At 38.2% G+C, this 18,293-nt stretch overlaps 1 long non-coding RNA gene across 1 annotated transcript in view; it reads left to right on the top strand.

Annotated features, from left to right (window-relative positions):
- Positions 1-18,293, top strand: part of LOC138924013 (uncharacterized) — a 134,857-nt gene that overhangs the window by 14,906 nt on the left and 101,658 nt on the right. The window contains exon 3 of the long non-coding RNA XR_011438468.1: positions 3,235-3,319. This is a non-coding gene — a long non-coding RNA (uncharacterized lncRNA). The remainder of the gene's footprint in view (positions 1-3,234; positions 3,320-18,293) is intronic.

The raw sequence follows: 18,293 nt of genomic DNA, 5'->3' as shown, positions 1-18,293 counted from the left end.
CTATTCATGCACATTTATCTCTATTTATTTAGTTTTTCTTTGATTTCTTTCATAGGAGTTTTGTAGTTTTTGTCATGCAGATCTTACATACATATTTTTAGACATATCTAAGTATTTTATTTATGGGGGTGCTCATATAGACAGTATTGTGTTTTAAATTTCAAATTCCACTTGCTCATTGCTGGTATATAGGAAAATAAATAACTTGTGTATATTAACTTAATATCCTGCATCCTTGATATAATCACTTATTAGTTTCAGAAATTATTTTGTTGATTCTTTCGAATTTTCTACATAAACGATGATGTCATCTTCAAACAGTTTTATTGCTTCTTTTTCAGTTTGTTTACCTTTATTTCCTTTTCTTGTTTTATTGCATCCACGAGGACTTCCAGTACAATGTTGAAAAGCAATGGTGAGAGGGGACATCCTTGTCTTGTTCCTGATCTTAGTGGGAAAATTGTCAATTTATCACCATTAAGAATAATATTATCTGCAGGTTTTTTGTAGATATTCTTTATCGAGTTGAAGATGTTCCTCTCTAATCTCAGTTTACTGAGAGTTTTTATCATGAATGGGTTTTGGATTTTGTCAAATGCTTTTTCTGCACATATGTAAATAATCTTGTGATTTTTTTCTTCTATAGGCTTTTGATGTGATGGATTGCATTAACTGATTTTCAAATGTTGAACCAGCTTTCCATACCTAGGATATATCTCACTTGGTTGTGGCCTATGATTCTTTTTCTAGATTGTTGGATTCAATTTGCTAATATTTTGTTGAGGATTTTTGCATCTATGGTTCATGAGAGATATTGTTTTGTAGTTTTCTTGTAATTTCTTTGTCTGGTTTTAGGATTACAGTAATGCTGGCTTCATAGAATAAGTTAGGAAGTAGTCACTCTGCTTCTATCTTCTGAAAGAGATTGTAGAGAATTGGGATACTTTACCCCTTAAATGTTTGGTAGAATTTACCAGTGAACCAATCTGGGCCTGGTGCTTTTTGTTTTGGAATGTTGTTAATTATTGAATCAATATCTTTAATAGATATAGGCCTATTCACATTGTCTATTTCTTTTCTTGTGAGTTTTGAAAGATTATGTCTTTCAAGGAATTGGTCCATTTCACCTAGGTTGTCAAATTTTTGGGCATAGAGTTATTCATAGTATTCATTGATTATTCTTTGAATGTCCATGGGATCTATAGTGATGTCCTCTCTTTCATTTCTGATATTAGCGATTTGTGTCCCCACTCTCTTTTTCTTAAGTTAGCCTGGCTAGAGGCTTATCGATTTATTTACATTCTCAAAGAATCAGCTTTTGGTTTCATTGATTTTCTGTATTGATTTCCCATTTTCAATTTCATTGATTTCTGCTTTAATTTTTATTACTTTTTCTTCAGCTGATTTTGGATTTAATTTGCCTTCTTTTCCTAGTTAAATAAGGTGGAAGCTTAGATGCATGATTTTAGATCCTTCTTCTTTTCTAATATATGCTTTCAATGCTGTCATTTCCTTCTAAACACTGCTTTTGTTGCATCTCACAGTTTTGAAAAGCCATGTTTTCATTTTCATTTAATTCAAAATATTTTTAAATATGCTTTGATATTTCTTTTATTGACCCATGTGTTATATGGAAGTGTACTGTTTAATCTCCAAATAGTTTGGCATTTTCCAGCTATCTTTCTGTTATTGATTTCTAGTTTAATTCCATTGTAGTCTGACAGCAGACATTGTATAATTTCTATTCTTGTAAATTTGTTAAGGTAATTGTGCTTTGAGAACAGACATTGTATGATTTCTATTCTTTTAAATTTGTTAAGGTAATTACATTGTGGTTTAAGAGCAGACATTGTATGATTTCTATTCTTCCCAATTTGTTAAAGTATGTTTTATGGTCTAGAAGGTGGTCTATCTTGGTGAATGTTGCATATGAGCTTAAGAAGGAAGTGTATTCTGCTCTACCTGGATGATATAGTCTATAGATATTCACTGTATTCAATTTATTAGTGATGCTGTTGAGTTCAACTATGTCCTTAGGATTTTCTGCCTGCTGGCTCTGTCCACTTCTGATAGAGGGGTGTTGAAGTCTCCAAATATAACAGTGGATTTATCTATTTCTCCTTGCAGTTCTATCAGTTTTTGCCTCACGTATTTTGATGCTCTGTTCTTAGGTCCATACACATCAAGGATTTAAGGATTGTTATGTCTTCTTGGAGAGTTGATGCCTTTGTCATTATGTAGTACCTCTTTTTATCCCTGATAACTTTCCTTGCTCTGAAATCTGGTCTGCATGAAATTGAAGTAGCTACTCCTGCTTTCTTTTGATTAGTGTTAGCATGGTATATATGTCTCTATCCATTTACTTTTAATCTATATATGTCTTTATATTTAAAGTGGGTTTTTTATAAACAACATACAGTTGGGTCTTATCTCTGACAATCTCTTTCTTTTAATTGATGCATCTAGATCATTAACATTCCAAGTGATTATTGATGTAGTTGGATCAGTATCTGCCATATGTTACAGTTTTCTATTTATTGCTCTTGTTTTTTGTTCCTATTTTTGTCTTCCACTCCTTTTCTGCCTTTTCTGGTTTGAACTGAGCATTTTATAGGAGTCCATTTTCTTTCCTTTCTTATCATATTAGTTATATTTTTTTAGCTTTCTTTTAGTTGTTGCCCTAAAGTTTGCAATATATGTTTGCAACTAATCCGAGTCTACTTTCAAATAATACTATACCACTTCACAGGTAGTGCAAGTACTTTATGATATGATAAAATAATTCTGATTTCCTCCTTCCTATTCCTTGTATCTTTTCTGTCATTCATTTCACTTACATGTAAGCATACATAACTATATATGTAGTATATATAATAATAAATATACTTTCTATATAAAGCATGCATAATCAAATAATCAAATACATTATTGCTATTATTATTTTAAACAGACTATCTGTTACACCAATTAAGAATTAAAAATGGTTTTTGTTTTGTCCTTATTTCTTCCTCTCTGATGCCCTTCCTTTCTTTATGTAGATTTGAGTTTCTGACCTTTTTCATTTTCCTTCTCTCCAAAGAACTTCTGTTAACATTTCCTGTGAGGCAGATCTATTGACAACAACTTCTCTCAATTTGTGTTCATTTGAGAATGTCTTTATTTCTCCCTCACTTTTAAAGGCTAATTTTGCAGGGTATAGAGTGCTAAGTTGGTGTTTATTTTTTCTCTCAACAGTGTAAATATTTTACTCCACTCTCCTCTTGCTTGCATGGTTTCTGGGGAGGAGTCCGATGTAATTCTTATCTTCGATTTTCCAAAGGTAAGGTGTTTTTTTCCCTCTGCCTTCTTTCAGGATTTTTTCTTTATTTTTTATTTTCTCTTGATTGAAAATCATATGCTTAGGTGCCATTTTTTCTTTTTGTATGTATCTTGCTTGGTGTTTTCTGAGCTTCCTGGATCTGTGGTTTGGCATCTGACAATAATTTGAGGAAATTCTCAGTCACTGTTGTTTCAAATATTTCTTCTGTTCTTTCTCTCTTTCTTCTTCTTCTGGTATTCGCCTTACATATGCATTACACCTTTTGTAGTTGTCCCACATTTCTTGGATATTCTGTCCTGCTTTTTTTTAGTCTTTTTTTTCTCGTTTGCTTTTGTTTTGGAAGTTTCTGTTGAGATATCCTCAAGCTCAGAGTTTCTTTCTTCAGCTATGTTCCAATCTACCAATAAGCCCATCAAAGGCATTCTTCATTTCTGTTAGTGTTTTTGATCTCTAGCATCTCTTTTTGATTCTTTCCTAGAATTTCCATCTCTCTGTTTACATTTCCCTTCTGTTCTTGCATGCTGTTATCTCTATCTGTTAAAGCCCTTATCATATTAATCATAGTTGTTTTAAATTCCTGGTCTGATAATTCCAATGTCTCTTCCATATCTGAATCTGATTCTGATGCTTGGTCTGTCTCTTCAAACTGTGTTTCTTGCCTTTTACTATGTCTGGTAATTTTTTCTTGATAGCCAGATATGATGTAGTGGGTGAAAGAGAGTGCTGTAAAATAGGTTTTTAGTGATGTGGTGTTGGTAGAAGGGAAATGTTCTATAGTTTTATGATTAGGTTTCAACCTTTTAGTGAGTTTTAGTTCCTCTGGACTGTGAACTTCATGTATGCTTCTTGCCACCCCCCTCCCCACCTCCACTCCACTGCCCTTAGGTGAGACAGGATGGTTAGAATGTGCTGGAGTTGGATACTTCTCATCTCTCGTGAGGAAGATTAGAGGGGTCCAGTGTTGAGTATTTCCCTTTCTCCATGTAGAAGGCTAAACTTTGCTACTTTTAATATTTCCTTTCCCCCAGGTCAGTTAGGCTCTGATAAAAACCACAACAGTTTAGGCTCTGGTTAAATAATTTCTCCTGAGGGCACACCTTGTTGAGAATAGAATGTTCTGGCATTTTTCAAAATGGTTCCTTTTGCCTTCCCCCTACTGGAAACACAAGCAGATTTTTTCTTCAATATTCACTGTGAGAACCGAGTCAAACTCCTGGAGGTAAAACTGACAAACGTGTGCCCTAACCCTGCCATGAACGTGTCCCCTTGGAGGTTTTGACTCTCAGAGTTATGCACACTGAACCTCTAGCAGTTATCAATTACAGTTGTTTTCTTGCTCAAGCAGTGGCTCCTTTGGAGGTTTAAGCTCACGGATTTCTGCTCAGGTGACTTGTAATTCTCTGTTTCCACCTGTTAATCTCTGCAGTTTTAGGGGCAGTGGTTTGTCCTGTGACCTGACTTCTCTCATGGATCTAAGAAGAGCTGTTGATTTTCCAGTTGATTCAGCATTTTTACTTGCTGTTAGGATGCAGTGGAAACTTACAAGCTTATTGCATGCTGGGCCAGAAACTGGAAGTCAAAGGCGTTTTTGCTTTTATAACTTTCTTGATGATGTTCTGTGAGGCAAAAACTTCTTAATTTTGATAAAGACCAATTTATCTATTTTTTCTTTTGTTGCTCATGCTCTTCATGTCATAAATAAGAATCCATTGCCAAATCCAAAGTCATGAAGATTTAGCCTTCTGTTTTCTTCTGAGAGTTTTATGGTTTTACTTCTTATATTTGGGTTGTTCATTCATTTTGAGTCAACGTTTTTATGTGGTGTGAGGTTGGGAGTCAAACTTCTTTCTTTGGCATGTGGAAATCCAGTTGCCCCAGCATCATTTGTGGAAGATATTCTTTTCCCATTGAGTGGTTTTGATACCCTTGTGAAAAATCAATTGGCATTATATGTATTGGTTTATTTCTGGACTGTCAATTGGTCTATATGTCTATTATTATGCCAGTACTACACTGTTTGATTACTGTAAGTTTGTAGTAAATTTTGAAATTGAGAAATGTGAGTATTCTAACTTTCTTTTGCTTTTTCAAGATTGGTTCTCCAGGGTCCTTTGCAATTCCATGTGAATTTGAGGATAGATTTTTCAATTTCTGTGAAAAAAAGCTGTTGGAATTTTGAAAGAATTTGTGTTGAATCTGTAGAGTGCTTTGGGGAGTGTTGACCTCTTAACACATTAAATCTTCCAGTTCATGAACATGGGACGTATTTCCATTTATTTAGGTCTTCTTTAATTTTTTTCAACAATGCATTGCAGTTTTCAGTGTATAAAATAGTCTCTCATTACCTTGGTTAAATTTATTTGTAGATATTTTATTCTTTTAGATGCTATTATAATGGAATTGTTTTCTTTTTGGATTGTTTATTGCTGGTGTATAGAAACACAACTGATTTTTGTGGCTTGGTCTTGTACCCTGTAATTTTGTTTAAATCGTTTGTTAGTTATAGTAGCTTTCTTGTGGGTTCTTAGAATTTTCTGTATATACGATTATCTGCAAATACAGATAATTTTACTTCTTTCTTTACAATTTAGCTGTCTTTCATCTCTTTTTTTTTGCCTAATTGCTCTGACTAGAACCTCTAATACAATGTAAAACAGCAGTAGTGAAATCCTTGTCTTGGTCCTAATCCTAGGGAGAATTGTCTTTCAGACTTTCACCATTGGGTATGATGTTAGTTGCAGGTTTTTCATAAAGCCCTTTACCGTGGTGAGAAAGTTCCTTTTTGTTCCTAGTTTTCTGAGCATATTTATAATGAGAGGATGTTGGATTTTGTCAAATGCTTTTTCTGCATCAATTGAGATAATTATCCTTCTTGTTTTTTCTTTATTCCGTTAATGTGGTGTACTACATTGATTGATTTCCTTATGTTGAACCACCCTTTCATTTCTGGGATAAAACACACTTATTACTTAGCTAAGTGATGGTATATTACTTAGCCTCTTGAATCTGCAGGTTTGTATTCTTTGCCTACTTGGTGAACTTTTCAGCCATTATTTCTCTGAATATTTTTTCATGCTACTCTCTTCTTTCCTGAGACTCCAATTACATTTATACTGGATATTTTTTTTTATAGTCCCACAAGTCCCTGAGTCTCTGTTCTTTTTCTTTAAATCTATTTTTTCTCTGTTCAGATTGTGTAACTTCTATTGTTCTGTCTCCCACTTCACTGATTCTTTCCTCTGCCTTATTCATTCTGCTGTTGAATTTTTAAATTTGGTTATTATATTTTTCCATTCTAAAATTTCCGTTTGGTTCTTTATATCTTCTGTTTATTTGTTGGGACTTTCTATTTCTTTGTCTAGAGTTTCATTGTTCATTTGTTTTGAGCACGTTTGTAATTGATAATTGAAGCATATTTTTGATGGCTGCTTTAAAATATTTATCAAATAATGATGGCATATATTAATTATTTTTTTCATTCAGTTTGATATCTTCCTGTTTCTTTGCATGATGAATGATTTTCAACTTAGGCTGACCTTTTGGGTATTATTTTATGAGACTCTAGGTTATATTAAAACTCTTGGTTGGGCCAGCCTGGCGATGCAGCAGTTAAGTGAGCACATTCCACTTTGGTGGCCCGGGATTCACCGGTTCGGATCCCAGGTGCGGACATCACACCGCTTGGCACACCATGCTGTGGTAGGCGTCCCACATATAAAGTAGGGGAAGATGGGCATGGATGTCAGCTCAGGGCCAGTCTACCTCAGTGAAAAGAGGAGGATTGGCAGCAGTTAGCTCAGGGCTAAACTTCCTCAAAAAAAAAAAAAAAAAAAAAAAACAGAAACAAAACTCTTGGTTTTACTTGATTTCTTATGAAATCCCCCTGGAAGGGAAGGAGGTTCACCAACTCATTACTGCCATATGGAGGTGGGAGTTCAGGTCCCCCCCTTAACCTCCATTGACAGCTGAGGAGGAGGCCCCTTGTTAATGCTGGGCAGCAGCGGAAGTTCTGGCTTCCCTCTGATACCTCTCTGGCTGTGAGAAATAGAAGTTCCTCATTTCTGGCCCTCACATGATCTCTACTGGCACCACACTGGGGTGTCCTCTTACCGCTAGGCCGTGGTGGAAGTCCTGACTCTCCACTAGGCTTCCTCTGACACTACCCCAGTGGGGAAGGGGAGGAATGCCTTGGTCCTGCTGGGTGGAGGTGGAAGCCCAGGCTCCTCACAATGTGTCTGATGACACTGTAGACAGGTGAGAGGAACTCGTTACTGTCCAACAGGGATGGAAGTTCCAGCTCCCTACTCAGCCTTCTCTGACATCACCACGCTGGGCGGGTTAGGGTGCCTCTTTATAGCCTGGTCTAGGCTTTCCATTCAGCCTTTGCTGGCATGGGTGGGGATGGGGCCACAGTTTTACCTGTGGGGTTTGTCATAGAGTGGTTATTGTCTAAAAGTTTTCTGTCTCTGTAGGCCTCCCTTTTCTTGGTCCTTTGTTTAGAGAGAGTCGACTTCTGCTGCACTTACTGGTATTTCCAGGTTGCAAGCTTCTTCATCTCTAAGTCTGAGATATATGAGGCAAACAGAAAACCGAGAGTTCAGCAGTATGTCATTCTTTGGATCCCATATTCCCTAGCCGGTCTTCATTCTTCTCTCCATTTTTCAGAGTCTTCTTATGTTTATTTTATATATAATTATTTTATATATAATTCCTAGAGCTGTTGTATTTAGTGGGAGGAATAGGGGAAAGGACATCTTTTCTTTCTTACCAGAACTGTTCATATACTTTTAAAAAAACTCAAACCTTCCATATACTTTAAAGTATGATCCTCTTTTACTCCTTTTCCAAACGACTAGCTCCTTATTAAATACCTGGATCAGTGTTTTTAAAACTACAGACTGTGACTCATTAGTGAGTCCTAAAATTAATTTGATAGGTCATGACTAGTATTAAAAAATGAAATAAAATATAATTGAGTGGAAAATAACGCACATTGTACACAGTAAGGGCAAGAATTGTTGTATAACATTTTCAATAGTTGTGTGTGTGTGTGTGTGTGTGTGTGTGCATGCATGAGTGTGTGAATACTGGGTTGCAAAGTAAAATGTATTTCTTAAATACGGGTTACAGTCAACAGAGTTTGAAAGCCACTCACCTAGAAGGCCAAAAATGGTGAGAGGGAGAGAAGAGTTATTCAAGCTGATTTAGATGAAGTCCCCTGCTGCCCATGGGCACTAGTTGGGTTAGGGGATTGTATGTCAGCTAGGTACAGATTGGACCAAAGGCTCATGTTTGCTATTTCAAAGTGCTTTCTGCCCCAGAAGCACTTGCCTGTAGGTTGAAAGGGGGAGGGATCAGTGATACAGCGCTCTTTCTGAGCTTTTCTGCAGGCTCAATGTCACTATTGGCCCTGAACCTGAGGGGTTCCTTCCAGCCCCCAAGCTTGGCAGCCAGTGGGTTCTTATAGGGAGTGTTTGGAGGAGACTCTCCTGTACTCCAAACATGGATTCCTCCAAGCCAAGTGTCCGAGGAAGAGAAAATAGATTGGCACCATCATCACCTCAGTCCCAAACACTTGCATCTCTGAGTTAAAAGCAAGGTCTTGCTGGGAGCCTCTTGTGCTCTGTTGGCGCTGAGTGAGGAATAGGTGGTAGGGAGAGACAGGAAGCCAGAACTCTGGTGGGGACCCACAGGGCTGATCCTTGGTGGGGAGGGTAAAAATAAAAAGTTTAGAGATGAAATAGTAGCAAGTTGAACTATAGGACTTGTATTGATGAAGGATAAGCCAGGAGGTTGGGTATCTCCTGTAAATCTTTAATGATCAGAGCATCTTAAATTGGTTGGAGTTCTCCATATCACTTCACCTTAGGGGACTCCATGTAACTAATTGACTCATGTGATCTCATGCCAGCTGGATTGCGTGTGCCCTGGAGATTCTAATAATGAATCTTGGTTGCCTATTCTGTGCCAGGCTCAGTGGTAGGCTCTGGTACCTGGGTACTGTATTGACTCCTTAGAATAGCCCTGTGGACAAGTATTCTTAGCCCCAATTCACAGATGGGGATGATAAGGCTCAGAGAAGCCAAATGATTTGTCCAAAGTTACAAAGTTTGCAAGCGGCAGAGTCAGGATGTAGAGCCAGGTAAACTGAGTCCAGGTCCAGCATGCCTCCCACCATACCACAGTTGCTTTTGTGAAATGAGGTCATGAGAGAATGCAACCAACCTCTATGAGAATTAAGAGGCACAGAAATTTTCTAAATGTCTGCAGGATCCACTGTTGATATGTAGGCCAGTGGAAAGGTTTCATGATATAGGACACTTTCTGCAGCCTGACTGTTTAAAGAAAACGTATCTTCTTCCCTAAAGCAAATTTTTTTTTTGGTTAAAAAGAGATCACCATGAAATCTACCAAAGCATAAACCAAAATGTGAAATATGACAGGAGGCATAAGCTGTAACACTGAATGGTGCATTTTTGGAAACAGCTATAAATGAAATACAGGAGCACATATTTGAAACTGTTTAAGCTTTAACAAATATTTGGGACAGTGATGCTGTTATAGAAATTTACTGCTGGTGATAAAAGTACCAGTAGAGATAAATTCTGGTTAATAAATGCTGTCATTTTATCAATGGAGGACAAAGTACTTTCAATATGAGGTTCGTGATGCAGGACACATTCCAGCGACCCTCTCTTCAACATCTGGCTTAGGAGGCATGGTCCAAACCTAAACGTCAGCCTGCTGCTACTGTTTCTGTTCTCCTCCTCCAATGTTATGCAAGCAAAGAAAATCCAAAGGGACACCTCAACAATTCCTACCCCAGCATCAAAAATAGCAATTAGTTCCCGAGCAGATTAATAGGGACAGTGCTAAGGTGGAAAGTGCAGACTGAGCAATACAGGTAGAAACCTTAATAATTGACTCTATGCTGGCTCTGAGTGGCTATAAAGGACTCTTTGGGGACAGTATTTTATAAAGCAACACAGTTGCCTGAATCAGCTACACTGGCTCTCTTAGCTGAGTTGGAGGGTTCTGGAAAGATTTGAATGTCTAAATCAGGTGCATTATTCACTGTGCAGAGGTTTAATTAAAAAAGGAAAAAAATATGCTGTAACCTGATGTAGGAAAATGCCTTTTTTTAAAACCATCATTCCAATGACACCTGGATCGTTACGGTGAAGAAGAATTTAGAATCTAATTGCCGACAGGGTGTTTACATACGTTATCACAGGAGTTTGCAGAGCAAATCAAGCTAGACCTAGGCATTTTTTATTTAACCTGCAGTCAGTCTTGTCTTTCCAGTTCCTCAGATGCAAATACAACATCATCATAGAGGTAACTCAATTTACATAGATGTATTCCTGAAAACCAGATGTGCTGTGTGGAAACCAAATTGTTGTGGATCAAATTATGTTTTATGTCCTAAGGGAACTTGTTATTTAAGCATCTGTGATGCTTGCTGTGACTTAAAGGATTAGCATTTTATAGGCCAACTGGTTACCTCTGCTAAAGTGGTGTGTCTTTATTGAAGTCAGGGTCACGTTAGGCTATGCTGTGGGAAAAAATAAGTGGCAGCGACTTAATACAACAAAGATTTATTTCTCGTTTTCATCGGGATCTGACACAGGAGATAGCCCTCCTGTGCTATCGTCTTCCAGGGACTCAGGGACTCAAACCGTTTCCTTCTTGCTTCTCCGACATTTCAGTGTCCATAGATAGACGCATGAAGACAGAAACGGTAGTAAGGTGAGTGCCTGGGAAGTTGAAAATGGTTTGGTGACCACAGTCTGCCCTCCTGATATTTATCACTGCATGATTTCTTCTCTGGGTTTTGGAAGCATTGATGAGAATCTCTGGACTAGCCAAGTGATTTTCAGAGCTTTTAGTACCTTACACATTCAGTAATACTTTTTGTCTACAAATATAACTCTTCATTAAAATAATGATAAAGGCACTCTCTTAAAAAGGGTATATTGGTGCTCAGATTCAGGAACCAGAGGATGAAAATCCATGGGAAAGGATTGCAGGCCCTCAAAAGGAGTCTTGGCATAGCAGAATGCTCTCTGTGCAGTGTCATGGGTCCTACAGTGCGTGCATTCTTGTTTCCTTTGCCTTGACTTCATAGCAACCTCCAGGATGTAGTCTCAGATTGCTCCTCTGACTCTGCTCCTCCTGTTTGCTTGTGCTTGGGCTGCATGCTCCTGACTTGGTCTCCAGCTTCAACCTTAGCCCTGATCCTTGCCTTTGTTCTGTAACCTTGGTTGGTAACTTGCTTATGTGGCTTTCCCAGTATCTGACCAGCTTCCATATCCTGCCCATAGCCCTGCTCCCACGTAGCTTATGCTACTGTATTCCGTAAAGCCTGTTCAAGGACATCAGTCTGGCTGTTCTCCCCATCTCTCCTCCATCATGAATTTTCCCCTCTCTGCTGAATATTTTCTACTGAATATTCCCCTCTCTACTGCATACAAACCATTGTTTCTCCCATCCTCAAAGGAAGAAAGAAAACCTTTCTTGACCTCAATTCCCATTCTAGTTAACTCTCTATTATCTCCTTCTCGTTACTTCAATATGTCTTAAATTTCTTTAGTTACTTTAACTTCTCTCCTCTTCTTCTCTCCTGAATCTACCCCACTCAGGCCTTCACCACCACTACGCTCCTGAAACTGTTCTTGTCAGGGTCACCCTTGATTTCCATGTTGCTAAATCCAATGGTTATTCTCAGTCTTCATCTTGCTTAAAATCTCAACAGCACCTGACACACAGCTGTTCACTCTCTTCTCTGTGAAACTCTTTCTCTTCTTGGCTTCCAATTACCACACTTGCCTGGTTTTCCCACCACCTTTTAAATGCTCCTTCTTGGTCTTTTTTCTTTTTTTTCTTTTCCCTGGTTTCTCCTCATTTTCTTGTCTTCTAAATATTGGAGTACCCCAGTGCTCAGCTCTTGGACTTCTTTTTTCTTTCTATAGTTACTCCATAGGTGATTTAGTCCAGATAAATGGCTTTAATTTGCGTCTCTGCTGATATCATCCAAATCCTTATCTCCAGCCCAGATGTCTTTCCTGATCCAGCCCCATATATCCTATAGCCTCCTTGACATCTCCACTTGGATGTTTAATAGGGATTGCAAATTTAAAGTCTCCAAAGCTGGTTTGGCTCTTTCTCCAAACCAGCTTCTCTTACACTTTTCTCCATTTCAGTTAATGTAGCTTCAGTCTTTAAATTGCTAAGATAAAAAAAATCTTAATTATAAGCCTTGACTTTCCCGTCTCTTACAACCTTCGTCTGATGCGTCAGAAAATCCTGGCAAATTTTTCTAAAATTTGACCATTTCTCACCACTCCCATCACGTCTCACGTGTGTTATTGCAGTGACTTCCTAGCTGGTATCTTAACTTCTGTCTTTGTCCTCTCTGTCTACCCCAAACCTATTTTTATCAAAGCAGCCAGACGGACCCTATGAAAATATAATCAGATCATATCACTCTTCTGTTTATTGCTCTCATTGGATTCCCATCTCATCAGACTAAAACCCAAAGTCCTTATGTTCACCTACAGGGCTCGGCGTGAGTTGGCTTCTGGTTGTTTCTCTTCTCATCCTTGCATCCTTGCTCTTCTCACTTCAGCTACATTGCCTCGCTGATGTCCTTGAACGTACCAGGCTATCTTCCCCTTTAGGCCTTTAAGTGACAGGCTTGTGTTCCCAAAGTTAATTTGAAATTCTGCTATTTGTAACTCTGTTCACATTTTCCCACAGACACAATGCTATTCACGGTAGGTAAGGCCTGTAACATCTGAAGTTCTGCAATATGCCTGAAGCTGAGGGCGTTAGTTGAGATATACAATGTCTGCCAGTGACCTGTTGCCAATGGGACACACTTGGAGATGATTGATCACAATAGAACGTTTCCAGGGCTATGAAAGAGGAATTACAGAATTCAGTGGGAAACTCAGAAGAAAGAGTGAGGATTTGGGAATTGGAGTTAATTTCACAGAAGAAGTGACATTTGACCCGGGTCTATAGGAATGGATGAAAGTTTGCCACAGAGAGGAAAGGAGGGAAATATTAATGGGCAGAAGGACTAGCACGTCAGATGGCACAATTATGAGAGTGTATGGTATGTTCAGGGAAAGGAGAGCAAATTTTCTGTGACTGGAATAGTGGTGAGAGAGGCAGGTGGGTCAGAGTTGTAAAAAATGCTGTGAGCCATGTTAGGGAGCTGAGATTTATGGTGTCAGTGCTAAGAGAGGTTTTTGAATTGAATAGAGCCCTGGAGACTGGTAAAGAAGCAAAAGCTCATTTCTTCTCTTAGAAATTTTCTTAACAGTTTCTAGCTGATCAGTTGTGGTTCTCACATTTTCCTTAGTTTCTAAGCAATTCAAAAAATTGATTGGGCTACTTCAAAGTTTAGGTAATTACTAGTCTCCATATACTTCTTATTAGAGTCTTATATACTTCTAATTCATTGTGATAAATAAAATGCTTATTTATGCCTCATTTTCAGAATTTCTGACATCTGGAAGTCCAAATTGGAATTTAGCAAGTTTTACCTAAACAGGACATTTATGATATCCACATGCACACTGGCTAAGTATTGCCATGTTGTCTTTCTAGCCATAGCCACTCAGTAAAGTCAGATTTGATCTCTAGGAAGAGACTGGTGACCTGGACGAAGGCACAGGTGGTTTGCTTATCAAAAATGCAGCTGCCGAGTCCTGGGAGAGAGAGCTAAGGAGACGAGGAGGGAATCAAGATTCAAAATTATCTTGTGCCTGAATCCTAATTGCTGAGTCCATACCAAGAAGAAAAAATTTAAATATAGAAAAGCTTAATGTCCTGAGTTTAGGTTCAGAAATTGTATGAGGTGAATCAAGATTAGGGAAGCTTGAGCTGGCAGCTGATGTGAAGCTAAATAAGGACCACGTACTATTCTGAGGGCTCTGTGTGAGATAAGTCCTTTAATCCTCAGAACACCCCTGTGAGTTAAGACAATTATTCCCCCTATTCTACAGATGAGGAAACAGGCACCAAAGTTTCCCCAACGTCGTATATCCATAAAATGGTAAAGTTGGGATTTGAACTGACATTGGTAACCACTATACTGTATTCATATGGGAAGTTTTTTCAGTGAGAATTTTAGAATATTCAAGCTTGAAAGAAGCTGAGAGATCGGGCTGTCCATGGATTCCTAGGGCTTTCTGGGCATTGCCTTACAGACCCCTCAGGGAGGAACAGGATGGGGCACCGAGTGGGCAGGGATCAAATGGGGCAAGTAAACCAGCACACGTCCGTGGTTCCGTGTCCTTGTTGGTGATCCATACACAGTTTAATTTGAAGTAAGAGTTCACATAATTTTTTTAAAAAAAGAAGTGAAACCATTGATCTTGTAGGCTAAACTCTTGTTTTGTAGATGAGGGCAACATGGCCAAACTACTGATTATTACGTGAGTCTACCATGAAGTAGGGCTTCCCGAACACAAAACCTCTTCTTTTTTCTCACTGTATGATTCCATTTTTTAAAGAATTTATTTTATTGTGGTAAGAACACTTAACATGAGATCTGTCCTTTTAACAAATGTTTAAGTACACAGTTATTATTGTTGATGATAGGTTCAGAGATATACAGCAGGTCTTAGAGCTTGCTTAACTGAAACTTTATGCCTGTTGATTAGTAATTCCCCATTTCCCCCCACTTCCCCCACCCCGTGGTAACCACCATTTCACTCTGATTCTATGAGTTTGACTATTTTAGATACATCATATAATTGGAATCTTGCAGTATTTGTCTTTCTGTGACTGGTTTATTTTACCTACCATAATGTCCTCAAGGTTCATCCATTTTGTCACATATGGCAGAATTTCTCTCTTTTTTTTCTGTTAAGGAAGATTCACCCTGGGCTAACACCCATGCCGATCTTCCTCTATTTTGTATGTGGGTTGCTGCCGCAGCATGGTCACCAATGAGTGGTGTAGGTCCATACCTGGGAACTGAACCCAGACCGCCAAAGCTGAACATGCCAAACTTAACCACTAGGCCATGGTGCCAGCTCCTGAGAATTTCCTTCTTTTTTAAGGCTGAATGGTATTGTGCTATGTGTATATACTACATCTTCTTTATCCATTCATCTGTCAATGAACATTTAGGTTATTTCCACCTCTTGTGAGTGCAAATAATACTGCAATGAACATAGGAAAGCTATTATCTCTTTGAGGTCCTGATTTCATTTCTTTTGAATACCTAGAAGTGGGATTTCTGGATCATAGAGTAGTTCTACTTTTAATTTTTTGAGGAACTTCCATACTGTTTACCAAAGCAGCTGCACCATTTTGCATTTCTCCCAATAGTGCATGAGGGTTCCCATTTCTCCACATCCTTGCTGACTCTTGCTGTCATCTGTTTTTTTGATAATAACCATCCTGACAGGTGTGAAGTAATATCTTATTGTGGTTTTGACTTGCATTTCCGTGATGACTAGTGGTGATGAGCATTTTTTTCATATTCCTGTTGGTTGTTTGTATGCTGCCTTTGGAGAAATGTCTATTCAAGTCTTTGACAGCAATAAGAAGGGCATTGTGTCCCACATACTGGGGATGAGTGTTTCTTCTTGCACCACATTTGGAGTACTGTACTTAATCCAGGGACTACATTTTAGCTAGCTTCAAAGTGGCCTTGAGGAAGGCAGTCAGGGTGCTGTGGGTTCTGGAAACTTATATGGAGAATGACTAAGTGATTAAGGATGTATAGCCTGGAAAAGAGATTGAGGGGAAGCTTGATAGTTGCTTCAAATATGGAGGACCATTATGTTCAAGAAGGAAAAGTTTTGGCCTCAAAAAAGTTTTGGGCTCAAACATAAAAGAATGCTTCAATAATAGGATTCCAAAAAATTGGAAAAGGCATCTGTGAAGCAGTGAGGTCCCTGTCAGAAGATATAGTCAAGCCAGGTTGTGAGCATTGTAGGGCTGCAGTAGAAGTGGTTTCTCCAACGGTTGGAAGGTTTGACAAATTGGCTTTAAGATCCCTTTAAACTGTAAGAATATATGAGTCTAAGAGGTCCTCAGTCCAAAGGGTAAGCCATTAAATCTTTACACTCCATTTGATGTTACAAATACCATTTTAGATTATATTCTTTATCCAAGGTCATTCACCATAACCCTTTATATAAATCAATAGATGATATGATTTTAGCAATTCCCAGCTGATCTAACAATATATCAATTCTAAACATAGAATACACATTAGATTTGGTTCACAGATCAAAGAGTTTTAGAACTATGAGCTATGAGGTCCTTAGAGATTTTCTGGTCAAATCCTTTCATTGTAGAGATGACAAAATTGAAGCTAAGAGGCACTATTTCTGCTCCCTGCCTTACCTAGCTCTTTACAGAGGCATAAGGAATGCCTTTCTCCGACAGGCTCAACCCTGTTCATTTCTAAGTCAACACGAGCTAGGGAAGGACACTTAGCAGAAGTCTTTGGCCCACATCTGGGTAGGCCTAGAACTTGTTAAATAATGACAACTACAATTTATTAAGTGCCAACTCTGTACCAAGCACTCTTATGGGTGTTTTGCAAACAATATGAAACTTAATTTTATTAGAGTAGGATTATTATCTTTAATTTACAAATGAGGAAAGTGAGGCTTAGAGAAGTTACGTGATTTACCTAAGGTCACACAGTAAGGTGGCAGACTTCAGATTCAAATCCACAAAGGTTTGACCCCAAAGTCCATGTTCTTAACCACTTTATATTGCCATTCAGTCATAGCCCATACCTGCCCACCTCAGCTGGAAGCATTTTCTTTGCTCACCAGATTAGATCTTCCTAGTATGGGGCATTCGCCTGGATCATTGCTGGTCTCACTACTCCTTTTAAGTACTGGATATGGAACCATTGTCCTGCTCCTCAGGGCCAATCTTGGCAGCCAGGCCATCACGATACCTCTGAGACTGTGATTTCCACACAGTTTTCACCTTGAGTTAGGACAATTCAAGTAGCTTGCTCGAGGATACAGAGAGTAAATGAGAAATCTGGCACCTGGGTCCCAGAATTCTAACAGCATAGTGCACGTTCTCCATAGTTCATTCTATTTCTCCATAAAGCTGTAAATAAGATATATACTTTTATTTTTTACTTCAAGCTTCACAGACTAATACAAAGTAAAAAGCCATGAGTCATGTTTCCTTGTCTTTTGGCACTGACTATTGCTGTGAAGGCATTCAGGATAATGTGGGTTTCTAATCCCCTGTAGATAAGTTAATATTTTTGTTTGGATAATGCCAGTCTGCATGTTCAAGAATTTCTCATTCATGAAGGATTTTAAAAAGCGTTTATTCTGCACCATTTGGTGTGTTCCGTGGTACAAATTCTGAATTATGTGTACATTGGCTCTCCTTTCTCTTCTGTGTCTATCAGCTTCTCTTGAATCATTTTTGTAAAAGATTTCTATTCAGTTTTCTCTTAGTTTCTTTATTTATGTTTAGAAACTGTTTAAAACTTAATTGTAGAGGGCTGATGTTTCCAATTCTAATTACGGGTTTGTCTATTTCTCCTTTCAATTCTGTCAGTTGTCGCTTCATGAACTTTGAGGCTCTGTTATTAGGCGCATGCACATGCAGGATTGTTCTGTCTTCTTGAAGAGGTTATTACCATTAAAAAATGTCCCTCTTAATTCATGATAATAGTCTGTTCTGAAGTCCTGTTTTATGGTATTAACATAGCTACGTTATATATTTTATTCTAAGTCATTCATATCTTTTTTCATTGTTTTACTTTTAACTCAGTTAACCCAGTTTACTTTTTGATTAACATTAGCATGATACATTTTTTTTCTATTCTCTTACTTTCAACCTACCTATGTTGTTGTGTTTGACATGAGTTTGTTGTAGGCAGCATATAGTTGGGTAATTTTTTTTTTAATCCACTCTGCCCATTTCTGTCTTGTGACTAGTGTATTTGGACCATTTATATTTA

The sequence above is a fragment of the Equus caballus genome, chromosome 5 (assembly GCF_041296265.1).
Source record: "Equus caballus isolate H_3958 breed thoroughbred chromosome 5, TB-T2T, whole genome shotgun sequence".
Classification (NCBI taxonomy): domain Eukaryota; kingdom Metazoa; phylum Chordata; class Mammalia; order Perissodactyla; family Equidae; genus Equus; species Equus caballus.
This window is presented reverse-complemented; position numbering and strand designations above follow the sequence as displayed.